The following is a 15,623-nucleotide window of genomic DNA, read 5'->3' as shown; positions in this document are numbered from 1 at the left end:
CCCCCTGTTAAAGTCTTTAAAACTCAAAGGAGGAAGTAATTTCTTCTGAGTGGGGTAACCTCAAAGGCTTCCAGAAGGATCTGACATCTGATTTCAAATTTGAAGGATAAGGAAATATAGCCAGGCAGAGTTGGACCAGGCACGGTTCAGTTCAATTCAGTCACTCAGTCGTGTCCAACTCTTTGCAACCCCATGAACTGCAGCACGCCAGGCCTCCCTGTCCATCACCAACCCCTGGAATTTACCCAAACTCATGTCCATTGAGTTGGTGATGCCATCCAACCATCTCATCCTCTGTCGTCCCCTTCTCCTCCTGCCCTCAACCTTTCCCAGCATCAGGGTCTTTTCAAATGAGTCAGTTCTTCGCATCAGGTGGCCAAAGTATTGGAGTTTCAGCTTCAACATCAGTCCTTCCAATGAACACCCAGGACTGATCTCCTTTAGGATGGACTGGTTGGATCTCCTTGCAGTCCACAGGACTCTCAAGAGTCTTCTCCAACACCACAGTTCAAAAGCAACAATTTTTTGGTGCTCAGCTTTCTTTATAGTCCAACTCTCACATCCATACACGACTACGGAAAAACCATAGCCTTGACTAGACGACCTTTGTGGACAAAGTAATGTGTCTGCTTTTTAATATGCTGTCTAGGTTGGTCATAACTCTCCTTCCGAGGAGTAAGCGTCTTTTAATTTCATGGCTGCAATCAACATCTGCAGTGAATTTGGAGCCCAGAAAAATAAAGTCTGACACTGTTTCCACTGTTTCCCCATCTATTTGCCATGCAGTGACGGGACCGGATGCCATGATCTTAGTTTTCTGAATGCTGAGCTTTAAGCCAACTTTTTCACTCCCCTCTTTCACTTTCATCAAGAGGCTCTTTAGTTCTTCTTCACTTTCTGCCATAAGGGTGGTGCCATCTGCATGTCTGAAGTGAAGAAAACAACCTGAGTAAAGATCCAGGTGTAAAAAGATAAGACCCGTGTGAGGTCCGAATTGCAGCACAGCAGCAGATGCGATGGCAGAAGTGGATTATGCTCAGCCTGGTGCCTGGCACACAGAAACACTGTGCATGTCTTCCTGAAGGGTTTTAGAAGACACCATTAAAGGCCTGGTTGAAAATACCTCCACATTAAGAACTGTGAGACCTCCAGTAAGTCATATCTCTTTGGTGCCACTGCCCTCATCAAATTGCTTGAAAGTGACAGGGCTGTGGTGAGGGTTAAATGGGTTAAGGGTTAAATTAGAGCTCTGTAAAGGGCTCTAATCAACATTTCAGTTGCAAATAACATCACACCTGACTCAAACAAGCTTAAGTAAGGAAGGGACTTTTTGACTCGTTATGGGAAAAGTCCGGATATAGAACTAGCTGCCAGTGTGGTGGGATCCAGAGGGACAAACAGTATCATCAGGCCTACCCCCCCCCCCCCGCCCCGCCCCGCCTCTCTCATTCTTTATCTCTTCTCTTTTCTGCTTTTCTGTGTAGATTTAGCCCCAGAAGAAAGAAACCCACTCTATCCCACACCTAAAAGTCAAATTTCCTACAGCTGGGCTTGGAGATGGGGGTGGGGGGGGGGGGGCGGGCAGTGAGTAGAATGTTCTGATTGGTTGGCCTGTTAGGGGTAGGGAATTTTCTGATTGGCTGGCCTATGATGGAAGAATGCTCTGATTGGCTGGACTGCATCACATGTTCAGCCCCCTCAATGGCTACCCGACAGGATCTCACAAATGCGGGGGTCATAACGCCTTACCTGGAAAGGGATTCCAACAGGACAAATAACATTTAGAAGCTTTTAACAGAGCGCCTGCCCCTTGGTAAGTGTTTACTAAAAGCTAATGCTATGAAGATAGGCCAAAAAGGACAAGTTAGAGGGCTACACGCCTGAGGCCTTGAATTCTAGGCTAAAACTTTTGAGCTTTAGTTAAAGGGCAGTGGTGAGCCACTGAAGGCTCTGTCCAGTGTGGTGAACAAAATGTTTAGGAAGATTGGTCTGATAGTGGGAGTGTGACAGAGGGTAGAGAATTTGTTGGTAGGAAGGTCAGCCAGGAAGCTGATACATTCTGAGTTCAGTGTTGAGGATCCAGGTTAAAGATATGATAGTAGGAACAGAATGAAGGGAATTCCCACTTAAATGGCAGAGAAGGAAGAATGCCAGGTTTTGACTGCCTGGGGAGGTCACATCAATGTCAGGAGGTGAGCAGTCCCTGAAGTTATAAGCCTGGGTGACAGGGAAGATGGTAGCCTGGCCACTCAGAGTCCTCTCTTTTCCTCCTTCCTCTTTTTTGCCTTCACTCTCCCTCCCCTCTCTCTTTCCGAAGCTATGTAATTTTCTCTTATCCTAGACAGCACAGTCTTTCTTGGGTGCATTTCACTTGCACACCCACCAAGGACTCTTTCTGGAGTAGCTTTAAAAGTACTGATTTATAAACAATTGCAACGTGTTAAAGATTCAGGTGAATGCAGTGTTCCCCTCTTACCATAAAAGCAAGCAAGCAAACAAACAGAGCATTTGTAGAACTTGCAGAAGATTTGGAATAACCTTTGTCTCTTTTAAGAGTGTGAAATGAATTCGAGTTTTGACCAGGAACCCTGAGTATTTTATCTGTGTTAGAAATGTAAAGAATGTAGCAGAAGATGGATTTTACTCAAGGAGGTGCAAGAGGTCTCTCTGCGTGTGTTTGTGTTTCCAGGTCTGTAAGTGAGCTGGAGAACCAGACACCTTGGAGGCAGTTGTATGTCAGCGTGATGCTAACCAAAGTGGTCAAAACTTGTTTTTTGAAGCAAGTGTGAGGAAGGGAAAAAAGATACTTCTTAGTTCTGCTTCTAAAGTATGTTTCTTGTGAGACTGGGATGTTAAGGGGAGGGTTGCACAATGAGGTGTCTCAAAACCATCAGGTAGCAACCTGTTCCAGAAGCCCTCACCCAAAGCTCCAGCTGGTCCAGGCGGTAGCCATGATGGATTTCTTTTTTGATCAATGATGAAAACTGGTTCTTGTCTTTCACTTGTTATCTGGGTGTGTTACTGAGTCTTGTGAGAACGTCAAGAGGGCTTCCAATCCCCTACACCATAATCTGGAAAGTAAAACTAAGTATAAAGGCCACTGAAAAAGTTATGGCATGGTCTGTTACTTGTCTGTGACTTTCCATCTTCTTTCATAATATAGCCCTTTAAATAAAGGACCACATAGGGATGGAAGAGGGGGCTTCCCTGGTGGCTCAGATGGTAAAGAATCTGCCTGCTATGTGGGAGATCTGGGTTTGATCCCTGTGTTCGGAAGATCACCTGGAGAAGGGAATTGCAACCCACTCCAGTATTCTTACCTGGAGAATCCCACATGGACAGAGGAGCCTGGCGGACTACAGTCCATGGGGTAGCAAAGAGTCGGACACGACTGAGCAACTAAGCACAGTGATGGCAGAGGAGTTAGAAGGAGCCTATGACCCTCAACAATCTGGCACAGACCTGAACAGGGGGATGACAAATGATGTTATCCAAAAGAGGTTGAAAGGCCCTTCTGCCCCACAGTTTCCCCCGCCTTTCTGCAGCAGAAAACTGACAGAGAACCTTGTGTTCCACTTTAAGTGCAAGTCTTTTCACCTGAGAGCACTGGTGCAACCTTTCTTTATACCAAACACCTGCTCATCCTTCCTAGTTCAGCTTCAGTGATATACCTCTTCTGTGACGCTTTTGCTGATCCCCGCTCCCAACTCTTCATCCTCCTCTCCCTCTCCTTTTCTCTCTCTCCCTCTCTCTCTCTCTAGCAGGGAGCTGACAATGTGGCTAAGTATTTGTCTTCTCTAATGGCTGCAGACCCCAACAGGCAGGAGCCTCATCTTTCAGTTTTGAATCCCAGCACCATACTGTGTAGTATGGCTCAAAAGATGGAGGAATAAGTATGATACAGTGGAAAGGTCACTGAACCTGGAGTTAAATGATCATGCGAAACAGAATCCTTGGCTGGTGATCTTGGACAAGAGATTCACATCTTTCGAGCCTCAGTTTCATTATCTGACAAGTGAGAAAAGCAACCCCCCTCCCCTTTCCCACATATCCCAGTTTTTCCATGGAATAAATGAAATAAGGTATTTAGCAGAGCCCTGTAGGAAGAAAGTCCGAGGACACACTGGTCCAGCTCACTCATTTTACAGATGATTAAACTGATCCTTAGAAGTTTCTTTTTTACTAAAATTTATTATCCTTAGTCCCATTCCTGTAGGAACTTGCTCTTGAAATCTGAGCTGGAGGTAGGAGCCTAATACATTCATTTTTTTAGGTGTTAGTAGTGGTTATTCAGAATGTAGACACACGTCCCTTAGAAATACTTGCACTGCTCTTAAGAGGTTTACAGTAGTAGAATTTATTTCAGGTCTTTGGACAGAGTACTAAAGAGGTATTTTGGATGGGACAGTTTCCAAGTCTTTTCCAATCTGCATGATATAAATAGCTGTCTCTGTATACTATGTATTGCACTGATCATTGGAGAAAAACTACATGAATGTTGATCTCCCTCAAGTGTCCCATTCCCCGAAGTCTGGAGAACTCATCTTTTTAAAACACAAAAACTAGAAATGTCAGATCCTTGAAGCTGCAAAAGCAGTATCATCTTCAAAGAGATTAAAAATAATCATGACGTATTGTAAAGAATCTTTAAATAGAAGTAAGGAAATCTGAGGCCCAGGTCTAACCCTCACAAGTTATGTGAACTTGGTTAACTCAGGCTTCTTGAGCATTCCCCCTCTCCAATATTTTAAGACTATTTAGTGTATATGTGCCTGTGTATACATAGATCAAAATTCAAAAGGTATTATGATACTATAGGAAATATATGTTTGGTCTTTGTGTCCTTCTCCACGCCCTCTTGGCACAGAGCTCCTAAAACCCTTGGAATTTTCTGTGTGACAGAGAGTGTCTTTTGTTATTCGTTACAAGCCCCTTTCAACCATAATCGAGTTTGTGCTCATTAGGTGACTCTTCATGGACCTCTGGATAGCTTCAGGATCAGGAGTGGCCTCCAAAAAGACCAAGCCTTGATTAGAGGGTTGGAACTTCACTCCCACCCCACCCCCTCTGCCTCTGCAGAGGGTTGAGGAGATGGGCTAGAAATGAAGTTCAATCACCAATGGCCAGTGATTTGATCAATCATACCCTTACAATGAAATCACCATAAAAATCCCTAAAAAAAAAAAAAAAAAATCCCTAAACAGGGCTTGGAGAGCTTCCAGGTTGGTGAACACATCCATGTGCTGGGAGGATGTGCTGTGTGCTCAGTTGTGTCTGACTCTTTGGGACCCCATGGACTGTAGCCCACCAGGCTCCCTGTCCACTGAATTTTTCAGGCAAGAATACTGGAGTGAGTTGCCATTTCCTCCTCCAGAGGATCTTCCCGATTCAGGGACTGAAACCGTGTCTCCTACATCTCCTGCATTGCAGGAGGGTTCTTTACCATTGAGCCACCTGGCACCCGGAGCTTCCCAGGTGGCTTTCCCGGTGACACTAGTGGTAAAGAACCTGCCTGCCACTGCAGGAGATGTAAGAACTGTGAGTTCGATCCCTGGGTCAGAAAGATCTTCTGGAGGAGAGCATGGCAACCCACTCGAGTACACTTGCCTGGAGAATCCCATGGATAGAGGAGCCTGGCAGGCTACAGTCCGTAGAGTCACAAAGAGTTGGATATGACTGAAGTGACTAAGCACGCACACAAGCACCTAGCACCCCAACTCCATGGGGATAGATGCTTTTGCACTCAGGACCTTTCTGGACCTCATTAGGCTGTTCATTTGCATTTTTTATACTAAGCTAGTAAATGTTTTCCTGAGTTCTGTGAGCCATTTTAGCAAACTGTTGTACCCAGGGAGGGGGTCATGGGAACCCCTGATTTATAGCTGGTTGGCCAGAAGTACTAAGTGGCCCGGGACTTGTGATTGGCATCCGTAAGTCAGGGCAGCTTTGTGGAACTGAGCCCTTGAACTTGTGGGATCTGATGCTAACTCCAGGTAAATATTAATAGTATCAGAATTGAATGGAATTGTTGGACACCCAGGTGGTGTTGGAGAATTACAGAGGTATAAAGAACAAACAGTGAAAAATCACCTTTATAGTCCTATTCTGTAGCTCTTGTTTCCCTCTTTGGGCCCAGAGACAACTATTATCAATTACTTAATTGTAATTATTATCAAATACTGAATTGTATCCCCCCAAATTCATATGTTGAAGCCTTAATTACCTCCATCTCAATGTAACAGTATTTACAGATAGAGCCCTTGGGAGATAATTAGGTTTTGATGAGATCAGGAAAGTAGAGCCCCCCGTATTGGATTTAGTGTCCTTATACAAAGACACACCAGAGAGCTTCTCCTCTCTCAGCCTTGTGAGCCTGCAGGGAGAAGAGAGCCATCTATAGTCAGGAAGAGAGTCCCTCCAGAACCTGGCTACCAACACCCTGATCCCCACTTTCAGCCTCCAGAACAGTGAGAAAATTCATTTCTCTTATTTAAGCCATCTAGGCTATGGCATTGGAGAAGGCAATGGCACCCCACTCCAGTACTCTTGCCTGGAAAATCCCATGGACGGAGGAGCCTGGTAGGCTGCAGTCCATGGGGTCGCTAAGAGTTGGGCACAACTGAGCAAATTCACTTTCATTTTTCACTTTCATGCATTGGAGAAGGAAATGGCAACCCACTCCAGTGTTCTTGCCTGGAGAATCCCAGGGACGAGGAAGCCTGGTGGGCTGCCATCTGTGGGGTCGCACAGAGTCGGACACGACTGAAGCGACTTAGTAGCAGCAGCAGCAGCAGGCTATGGCATCTAGTCTAGTCATAAGATACTGAGAATCCACTCAAATATTTTATGCATAAACAATCAACAATAAATATATTTCTATTAGTTCCCTTACTTTTTTCACACAAATGGTTCTGTACTTTGCCATACTGTATCTTGAAGAATAATCCAAGTCACTACATTTCTTTTTTTCAATAGTTGCTTGACATGTTTTTCTGTTACATGACTATACCATCATTCATTTAACCAAACTTCGATTGCTGAACAGTTAGATTGTTTCCTGTCTTTCATAATTACAAATTATGCCGCAGTGAATCATTCGCACATATGAGAGCTATTTGTTGGCTAAATTCCTAGAAATGATTACGAGGTGGAAGTACATTCATATCTATAATCTTGATAGACATTGCCAAATTGCCCTTCATAGTCATTGTGCCAATTTACACTCCGTTCAGTATGTGTAATAATGCTTATTACACAGTATGTTAGCAAATTTATGAGATTGGCCAAATTGACCTATAAAATTTTAGTTATTTACAGGTTTTCTTCTTTTTTTGAATTTTCTTATGCATGAAATTGAGTAACTTTTCATATATTTAAGAATCTTTGATGTTTTCCTTCAACAATTCACATTCTTTTTTAGGTATTTAGGTAGGTAGTTTTCTTATTGTTTTGTAGGAGCTCTTTATTACAACAGGAAAATAAAACCTTTATGTGTGATAAGAATTGCAAATTCTGCCTCCCCCTACCCAGTTGATTTGTATTTTGACTTACGGTGAATTTTGTCATACTGAACTTTTTGACTTTTATATAGTCCAATTTATCAAATGTTTTTCAAACCTTCTAAGTTTCATATCATACTTAGAAAATTCCCCTACTCCAAGATGAAAATATCTCCATACTTTTTTCTACTTCTCTTTACTTCTTATAGTTAAGTCGTTGACACACCTGAATTTTATTTGGTGTAAGACATGAAGTATGGATCCAACTTAGTGTATTTCCAGAGTTACTGAATTTATCCCAATGCCATTGACTGAATAATTTATTTTTTTCTCCTCTTATTTGAACTGCACCTTTATCCTATACCAGAACAATAGTAAATGTCATATGCAAAGTCATACATGAGCTGTGAAGTCGATTCTGGGACTTTAGACTGTTCCACTGAGCTGCCTATCATATGCCAACACTGCACTGTGTAAATTGTTATTACTTTATAATATTTTAATAACGGGGTTGGTTTTCCTCTTCTGTTTTACAGTTATCTTGGCTATTCTTATCCATTTATTTTTCATATTAACTTGAGAATCATCTTAATTGGTCTCAAAAAAATTCCTTAAAGGTATTTTTACTGAGATTGCTACAAAGTAAGGAAAGTTGACATGACCCCAGTGTTGATCTTTTTTACTCAAAAGCAGAACATGCCTTTTCATTTGTCCACATTCTCTTTTGTATCCCTCAGTGGTGTGTTGTTTTTCTTTAATTAGAAAGAAAAAAATTTTTATTTTAATTTACTTTTTCAGTTACAATACAAATAAGGTCTCCTGTTACATCCTTTAATTGATTATTGTTATTTAAAAGATTGTTTAGTTCTGTTGGGTGTTTTTGTTTTTTATCAAGCCAAATTACTTCCCATATTGTTTGACATCATTTTTCATGTGACTTTCTTAAACTTTCTTGGTATAAAATTACCTCATCTGCAGGTAGTGAATGTTAGCTCTTCTATTTAAAAATAGATATACCTCTAGTTTCTCTCTTTTATCTGATTGAATTAGTACCTGAAAAATAATGTTAAATAATTGCAGTGTCACTAGACATCCTTGCTTTGTTTCTGATATTAATGGAAATGTGTATTCTTTCTCTATTAAGCTCACTACTGGCTTTTAGACTGAGACAGCTGTATTAAGCCATTTTAAGAAAATGTCCACCTATTGCTAGTTTATGGTGTCTTTGAAAATTTTTATTTATTTATTTTTGGTTGCACTGGGTCATCATTGCTGCTCTCAGGCTTTCTCTAGTTGTGGCAAGCAGGGACTCTTTGTTGCGTGCAGGAGCTTCTCACTGGCCGCTTCTCTTGTTTCAGAGCACAGGTTCTAGGCGCGCAGACTTCAGTACTTGCGGCATGTGGGCTCAGTAGTTGTGGCATGCGGGCTTAGTTGCCCCGAGGGATGTGGAATCTTCCCTGTCCAGGGATGGAATCGTGTGTCCCCTGCCTTGGCAGGTGGATTCTAATCCAGTGTACCACCAGGGAAGTCCTAGTTTACTGTATCTTTATCAAGAAGGGATATTGAATTTTCTCAAATGCCTTCTCAGTACCTATTGAAAAGATATTAATTTTCTCCTTAGATTCCCAAATATTGAATAATCTTTGCACTCCTGGAATTCTTAAATGTTAATGTTATTACTCTTTTAATGTGCTACTGAAATACATTTGCTAATACTCATTTGTATTGTTGTACTGATATTCATAAGTGAGATTGATCTGTAGTTACCCTGTGCAGTAATTGTTGCATATTTTTATCAGTGTTAGCTTAGCTTAATTTAAATAGTTTGGATACTTTATTTCCTTTCTATAGTCTAGAACAATTTAAATAGCATTAGATTCATCTGAAAGATTCATCTGAATCTTTCATAAAATTCCTCTTTTTGCTTTAATTCCTTGCTTTATCAACTTTTTCAGTTAATTAACCATCTCTTGGTCATAATTGCCTCAGATAAAAAATGCTTTTATTATTTCTAAGTTTTGTATATATACATTACTCTCATAAACACAAGGATATTAAAATTAAAATGAGGAAATAACCATAGAAATGTACAGTTGTCTATAGGCAAAATTTTTCAATATAGTGTTACTTATAGAGGCAAAAGAGGAAGCAACTTAAAGGCTAAATGTTCACAGGGAACTAGTTAAATTATGGTGTTTTCTGTATAATAAAATACTTTGCAGCTAGTTGATTTGCAATATTGTATTAGTTTCAGATGTACAACATAGTGATTCAGTAGGGGTCTTTTGCAGATTATATTCTAGGTGGTGCTAGTGGTAAAGAACCCACTTGCCAGTGCGGGAGACCTAAGAGACTCTGGTTCAATCCCTAGGTCAGAAAGATCCCCTGGAGGAGGAAATGGCAACCCATTCCAGTATTCTTGCCTGGAGAATCCCATGGACAGAGGGGTCTGGCGGGCTAAAATCCGTAGGGTTGCAAAGAATTGGACATGACTGAAACAACTTACCATGCACACACATAGGTTATTACAAGATATTGAGTATAATTCTCTGTGCTATACAGTAAATCCTTATTGCTTGTCTATTTTATGTATACTAGTTTGTATCTGTTAACCCCATGCTCCTAATTTATCCCTCCCCCCCACCTTTGGTAACCATAGGTTTATTCTCCACATCTGTGAGTCTGTTTCTATTTATATAGATTCATTTGTATTATTTTTATATGCTGCATATAAGTGATATCTTATGATATTTGTCTTTCTCTGACTTCCTTCACTTTGCATGATAATCTCTAGGTCCATACATGTTGCTGCAAATGGCAATATTTCATTATTTTTTATGGCTGAGTAATATTCCACTGTACATGAATACTGCATTTATTAAGCCTATTGTCTATTGATAGGCACTTGGGTTGTTTCCATGTCTTGGCTGCTATGAACATTGGGGTGCATGTATCTTTTTGAATTAGTGTTTTTGTTCTTCCCAGATATATACCCAGGAGTGTAATTGCCGGATCATATGGCAGCTCTATTTTTTTTTTTTAATTTATTTTTTTTTGTCATACATTGATATGAATCAGCCATAGATATATTTTTAAGGAACCTCCATGTTGCTTTCCATAGTGACTGTACCACTCTACATCCCCACCAACAGTATAGGAAGCCTTCCTTTCCTCTGCACCCTCTCCAGCATTTATTATTTGTAGACTTCTTGATGATGGCAATTCTGACAGAAGTGAAGTGATAACTCATTGTGGTTTTGATTTGCATTTCTCCAATAATTAGTGATGTTGAACACGTTTTCATGTGCCTGTTGACCATCTGTATGTTTTCTTTGGAGAAATGTCTATTTAAGTCTTCTGCCCATTTTTGATAGAGTTGTTTGTTTTTGTTGTTGAGTTGTATGAGCTGTTTATATATTTTGGAAATTAATCTTTTGTTGGTCTCATCATTTGTAAATATTTTCTCCCATTCTGTAGGTTGTCTTTTCATTTTGTTTATGGTTTCCTTTGCTGTATAAAAGCTTGTAAGTTTGATTAGGTCCTTTTTGTTTCTTTTTCTTTTATCTCTCTTGCCTTGGGAAACTAATCAAGGAAAATGTTGCTATGGTTTATGTCTAAGAATGTTTTGTGTTCTCTTTTGGGATTTTTATGGTGTTATGTCTTATATTTAAGTTTTTAAGCCATTTTGTGTTTATTTTTATATGTGATGTGAGGCGGTGTTCTAATTTCATCGATTTACATGAAGTTTTTCAGATTTTCCACTTGTTGAAGAAATTGTCTTTTCTCCATTGTATATTCTTGCATCCTTTGTTGTAGATTAATTGACCATAGGTTCATGGATTTATTTCTGGGCTCCCTCTTCTGTTCCATTGATCTATATTTCTGTTTTTGTGCCAATACCATGCTGTTTTGGTTACTGTAGCCTTATAGTGTAGTCTGAAGTTCAGCTTTGTTCTTTTTTCTCAGGATAAGACTCTTTTTTTCATATGTTCCTGATTGTTGGAATCTTTTACACTAGGAAATCATTACTTATATTGTATATTAATACTATGTAATATTAGTATATCATCTTAAAATTAAAATGATGATGTAATTATGTATTTATTAACATGGAAAGATGTTCACAGTAGATGGTGATGCATGTTTCAGAGCAGTATGATCACATTTTTGTAATCTGTCTTTCTGAAGTAGTGGATTTGGAAGTGGTTTTCTTGGGTTAATTTTGGATGTTTTCAACTTTTTGTTTACATTTATTTTTCCAATTTTTCTAGGATACTTAGGGATTATTTAGGTGAATGACTGGGAAGATAAATAGATGGATGAAAAACCACATTAGGGGATTAAACAAGAATCTTTTTATAATTAACTGGATGGAAGGTCAGGAATGCTACTTGGCTCTAGTCCACTAAAATTAGAAATCTCCCAGTATAAACCACTGGTGAAAACAAAGTATTGTCTAGTCCCCAATCCATACTTAAGGCAAGTGAGTGGAAATGTGCATCTGCCGTCTGGCTGGGCTGCCTAGTGCTACAGCTTTCCCTCTGGCCTGCGTCGGTGGGGGGCACAGTGCAGGGAGAGAGGATGTGTTCTTATCGAGACAAGAATATGTAGACCTCATTCTGCTTAATGGCCAGAGACCTTAAATTTTCTCTGCCCTTCAGAGGAAGGGTCAACTAAATGGGTGAATGCTATAAACCATTGGTTCTCTAAGTTTGGTCCCAGTCCAGCAGCATCAGCATTACTTAGAAACCTGTGGGATATTCACATTCTTAGGCCCTAAACTAGCTGAACAGTAAGCATGGGAGTGGGAACCAGTGGTCTGTGTTTAGTAAATCCCCAAGTGGTTCTGAGGCCTTTCAACCACTTCTAGAAATATTCCCAACCAAAATGACTTCTGAGGCAAGGCATTGTAACTGCTGGAAGGAAAGAAAAGTCTCCTCCTTTCTAAGAATCTTGAAAAACATTACCTCTTCCCAGAAAATTCCAAGAAATGTTTAAAGTCAGAACCTTCACAATAAGTTGAAGAAGATTCCTCAGTTTCAGGAAACTATTCCCATTTAGTCAAGACTTTAACATTTGTCTGAAAATTTAGAGAGTTGGATCCTAGAATAACAGAATGTCACAACTGCTTAGACCTCAGAGATAATTCTGGAACAATACTCTTGTTTTCATCAATGAAGATGCTATGCTGAGAAAGGTGACTTGGCAAATAGGAAAGTACAAAAGATAAAGGCATGTTTGTTTGTGTTTGTCCCCATAGACCCCAAGAAGCCTAAAACTGTGATATTTAATAATGTACCAAAGTGTCTCTTTTTGAGCTGTGGTGTTGGAGGACTCTTAAGAGTCCCTTGGACAGCAAGGAGATACAATCAGTCCATCCTAAAGGAAGTCAGTCCTGAATATTCATTGAAAGGACCGATGCTAAAGCTGAAACTCCAATACTTTGGCCACCTGATGCGAAGAACTAACTCATTTGAAAAGACCCTGACACTGGGAAAGATTGAAGGCGGGAGGAGAAGGGGATGACAGAGGATGAGATGGTTGGATGGCATCACCGACTCAATGGACATGAGTTTGAATAAACTGTAAGAGTTGGTGATGGACAGGGAGGCCTGGCGTGCTGCAGTCCATGGAGTTGCAAAGAGTTGGACACGACTGAGTGACTGAACCGAATTAAAAGTGTCACTCATAACTGAAAAATGAAGTTCTAGAAGAAGCCACAGAAGCCACAGGATCTTCTCTCCTCAGAGCAATGACAATGATCTCTAGGCAAAGCTGGCCAAATTCATTTTCACAGACTTTCTCACTGAGGATGAATTTCAGTTAGTGACAAAGCAACATGAATTCCAAATCTCTCCTGGAAAGGCCAGTGTAAACAGTATAATTCAAGTATTTGCTTCCTGAGTAATTTCACATGAACTCTTTCCTAAAATGCATTTTTTTCTAGAGCAACCTCTAAAATAAACATATGCTCTTAAGGATGTAGAAAACATGGTTATATTTAACACTTCTTACATTACTAAGAATCTTACCTCAGGAAAAGTTTCTTACTTTATTTAAAGCTCTGTTTCAACAAATAGATAATAATTATTCAAAATAAGCAAGTCCATGGATAAGGCTTAGGTCATTGTGTTGTGCTATAAACATACTGTATGTCTATATAGTTTAACTATAAACAGAGACATACTATAAACATAGTATGTCTATATAGTTTAACTCCTCCAGCTTAGACTTTTGTGTTTGTTCAAATAAAAAGGAAGTATAATTATTTTGGAATCAGAGCACTGGAAAGAAACATTAGCAAGTCAATATGTTTTTGTTGTTTTTCAGTCATTCAGTCGTGTCCAACTCTTTGCAACCCCATGGACTGCAGCATGCCAGGCTTCCCTGTCCTTCACCATCTCCTGGAGCTTGCTCAAGCTCATGTCCATTGAGTCAGTGATGCCATCCAACCATCTCGTCTTGTCATCCCCTTCTCCTACCTTCAACCTTTCCCAGCATCAATATCTTTTCTAATGTGTCAGCTCTTTGCTTCAGGTGACCTAAGTATTGGAGTTTCAGCATCAATCCTTTCAATGAATATTCAGGATTGATTTCCTTTTGGATTGACAAGTTTGATCTCCTTGCAGTCCAAGGGACTCTCAAGAGTCTTTCCCAACACCACAGTTCAAAAGCATCAGTTCTTTGGCACTCAGATGACAGGATGAAAACCACAATCACAGAAAACTAACCAAACTGATTACATGGATCACAGCCTTGTCTAACTCAGTAAAACTATGAGTCATGCCTTATAGGGCCACCCAAGATGGACAGGTCATGGTGGAGAGTTCTGACAAAGCCTGGTCACTGGCAAAGGGAATGGCAAACCAATGTTTTTACATACAGATTACTTCGCTGATCACTGGAGGTGCAGCCAGACAAGGTCTTAAAACATAGTCCCTGCTTTTAAATAGCTTCATTACCAGTAAAAACATTTATCAGACTCATATAGGCAGAACTGAAAGCCAAGTAAGTTGAAAACAAGGACTTGCCTGGCGACCCAGTGGTTAAGACTCCACCTTCCACTTCAGGGTGTGCGGTTCCATCCCTGGTCAGGGAACTAAGATCCCACATGCTGCTCAGTGCAGCCAGAAATTTTTTTAAAGAAAAAAAGAAAGTTGAAAACAGATGTAAAACTTCAGTGGTTATGTTTTTGTCAATAAATGTCCTTTCACCTTCAATTTAATAAAATTTTTTCTTCTGAAAGCAATCTTCTGCCCTCTCTTCAGCAAGGACAGATTCAAGTTTTGTGAAGCTTGAAGTTTATACAGTTTGCAGAAACCACTTTAGAGGACAAAGGTTACAAATACAAAATTATAATATTCAGAGTAAGAAAAGAAGTCACAATACCTTATAATTTTCAAAAAAGCTGACTAATTTAAAAAAAGAAGCTCATGAAATCTGCAAACTAAACTACTTTTTTTTCCCCTGAATGTTCTGACACCCTCTAAAATCCTTTTCTCCTCATGACATTGTTTATGGGACCAAACCTTATCTGAAGCCAACTACCTCTGGAGTCTTCTGTTATATAACCTGATATTTCTCTTTATTGTTTAAGCTACTTTGAATTATTTGGGACATAGAATCCTAATTTATACAGAGATATAAGAAAGGCTCATAATAAGCTTTAGGGATAGGTGGACCTCAGCTGAGGATGAAAATCACTCAAGGGTTTTCCCAGCTTGCAAAATATAGAGTGGTTTGTGTGGTCACACAGACATTCCCTCTGTCGACTGAAAAAAAAAAAAAAATTGCCCAGCCTAAAAGTTGAGAATTGTATTTTATAAGACAGACTTTCTGAGGACTTCAAGCTCAGGAGGTAACCTCTGAAGACAGCTCTGAGGGACTGCTCCAAAGAGGTAAGGAAGGAGCCAGGGTATATAGGAGTTTTTGCAACAAAGACCAAGTAGTCAGTACATCAAAATATTACCGTTAATTAAAGAAAACCAAGATAGCTCAAGTTAATGAATTTAGTATTTTTTTATGTATGGAAAGATGCAAGAGTCTGGGTTCACTGAAATCATTGCTTTGATTGACCCTTTAGCTTTCTAGGCCAGTATCCTGTTCTTTCCCATCCTGAGTGCC

General features: G+C 40.0%; 1 long non-coding RNA gene across 2 annotated transcripts in view; it reads left to right on the top strand.

Moving 5' to 3' along the window:
• Nucleotides 1-1,703: 1,703 nt before the first annotated feature.
• Nucleotides 1,704-15,623, top strand: part of LOC122685374 — an 84,659-nt gene continuing 70,739 nt past the window's right edge. Inside the window, exon 1 of one of the 2 annotated variants that reach the window (XR_006338368.1) lies at nucleotides 1,704-1,813. This is a non-coding gene — a long non-coding RNA (uncharacterized LOC122685374). Of the gene's footprint in view, nucleotides 1,814-15,306; nucleotides 15,398-15,623 lie in introns of those variants that run through there. The other variant, XR_006338367.1, reaches the window with a different exon arrangement.

This window comes from Cervus elaphus, chromosome 28 (assembly GCF_910594005.1).
Source record: "Cervus elaphus chromosome 28, mCerEla1.1, whole genome shotgun sequence".
Classification (NCBI taxonomy): domain Eukaryota; kingdom Metazoa; phylum Chordata; class Mammalia; order Artiodactyla; family Cervidae; genus Cervus; species Cervus elaphus.
Note: the sequence above shows the minus strand (reverse complement) of the source record. Positions and strands in the feature narration are given on the sequence as shown.